The sequence below is a fragment of the Astatotilapia calliptera genome, chromosome 17, assembly GCF_964374335.1.
Source record: "Astatotilapia calliptera chromosome 17, fAstCal68.1, whole genome shotgun sequence".
NCBI lineage: Eukaryota > Metazoa > Chordata > Actinopteri > Cichliformes > Cichlidae > Astatotilapia > Astatotilapia calliptera.
The window spans coordinates 10,744,845-10,747,003 of NC_137438.1; the positions used below are offsets into that span (position 1 = coordinate 10,744,845).

At 38.0% G+C, this 2,159-nt stretch overlaps 1 long non-coding RNA gene across 1 annotated transcript; it reads right to left on the reverse strand.

The window, feature by feature from the left end:
- Window positions 1-253: 253 nt before the first annotated feature.
- LOC145421506 (uncharacterized) lies at window positions 254-1,207 on the reverse strand. Its single transcript, XR_013902885.1, has 3 exons — window positions 1,067-1,207; window positions 761-992; window positions 254-540 (listed from the first exon to the last, which is right to left on the reverse strand). It is a non-coding gene; the product is annotated as an uncharacterized LOC145421506 (long non-coding RNA).
- Between the last annotated feature and the right edge of the window lie 952 nt (window positions 1,208-2,159).

A 2,159-nucleotide genomic window follows, 5' to 3' on the forward strand; every position in this document is an offset into this window, starting at 1 on the left:
CATACAAGTGTTAACCCAACTGCCTAAAAGACAAACCAAGGCAATTTTTTATACAACAAAAGTATGATTTTGCATTTTTTATACATATTTATTTATTTTAATGTGGCGAGACGAGGTTGGGATATAAAGTAAATACTCTTCAGTTTTAAAGAACGACAACGCCACCCTGGGAATTTCACCCAGAGAATACTGGAAATGACACTAAATCACCAAAAAGGCACTTAGGTTCGCTATACTCAATCCAGAGACGAGGTTCAATAATAAACAAATTGACAATTTATTGGTAATTATTTAAAACACCGAATAAAAACATAATCATAAATATTCAAATACAAATATGCTTAAAAAGGTATTCAGAGCTGAGGCTTACCAGTGGAGGGGCAGGGATGCCACACACAACTAAAGAAAGAAAACACACCAAAACACAAGTGCAACACACTATCACACACTCACACTAATAAACTAGACAAGGCAGGTGTGTACACTCAAGGGATCCCACCACCAAGGCACCCTAGTCTCCTCCACGTCGGCACTCCGCATCTGAATAAAAGAAACAAAGAAAATGTTAATATATTACAACAAACTAATGTGTAGCACCGGGGGATAACCCAACTGCAGGACAACACTGGTGATCTACAGCTAGAAAAAGGGCCTCCCACCAGTGGTGTAACAGAGAATCCAAACTACAAATCAAAAAGCAATAAAACAACATACAATCTGAATAAAACTCTAAAATCTGGAGCAAACGGAATCGCCGTACTGCTCCAACTTGCCGTCCACACGACGATAAGTTAACAGTCAATCAATATGCACGCCAGCTGACTCCGATAACCGGCATGCATATGGCCGTTGTCCACGCCGACGTCCACTGTAAAAGCTGACAGCAGCAGGGAAAGAATTCTCACAACGGGAACAGACGGTAAAAGCACAGCAAGGCAAAACAGCAGCACTTCAGTTCGCGTAGCTTGACGCAAAACTAAGGCCCACACTTCCTGCGAAACATAATAAATAATTACTATAAAAGAACAATAGAAGGCAGAGAGCGTAACAAAAGTTGATTACGTACCAAGTAAGCCGGGTCACAGAACGTAAGCAGAATAGCTCAGAGGAGGCTTCTATAGCTACGACCAGCCGCGATGGAGGCTTCAGAAGAATAACCCGCAAATGATCTCCACCACACCGAGGGGAAGTCAGGTGACCAAAAAGGAGATCACAGGCAAGCGACGCAGAGACACTCAAATGGCCACTATTTATACCAGCGCCCCCTAATGGGCCAGGCTGAAAGTGGGTTGGACCGAAGGATAACATTCATCCTGCCACATTCAGTAGTACAATATATTACCAATACCTTAAAAATCCATTGTCCAGAAGCAGATGTGATAATATTAAAATACAGAAATCTTTTTTTAAAAGTAATGTAAAATTAAACATCATGGCTCTCGTCACTAAGTATTTAAGTCAATACCTTATTTAATATCAACATATGCAATTGATAATTTATTTTTACATATTTTTTAAGTGATTAAAATCGTGTTCAGTTTTTGTCAACACCATCAGATATTTTTAAAAGTAGAAAGGAATCAGGAATTATTGTGGGTAGCTTACACTCTGAGGACCCCTTTACCACTTCCTGTTTGGTACACATGCCATGAGGTCACTGCTGTGATAATTTTTTTTATTTTAATTTCATTTATTGCAGAGCTTTCTGATAAAACTCTGTGTCACAACCATAGTGTGTCAACACCAAAGTCGATGTAATCCAAGATTTAATCTTTTTTTTTTTTGTAAAAAGAGCTTAATTTAGGTAGATTGTAGAAGCAATAAGCAACTGATGAAAAACAAGATGGCTTCTGTCAGAAAAACATGTGTTATGAGAGAAAGTAGGGTATTTTGTCAACACCATCAGGATTTTTGTCTGACGGTGTTGACCCTTTTTCTAATGGTGTTGACAAATGCCACAAAAGTGTGCTATTCACCATTCATATTAATATTTTTTACTAATATTTCAGATATATTACTTCCTGTGTATTTTACTGATATTTCTGCTTTACAGATGTGTCAAATATAATAATAATAATAATGGATTGGATTTATATAGCACTTTTCAAGGCACCCAAAGCGCTATACAATGCCACTATTCATTCACTCTCACATTCACA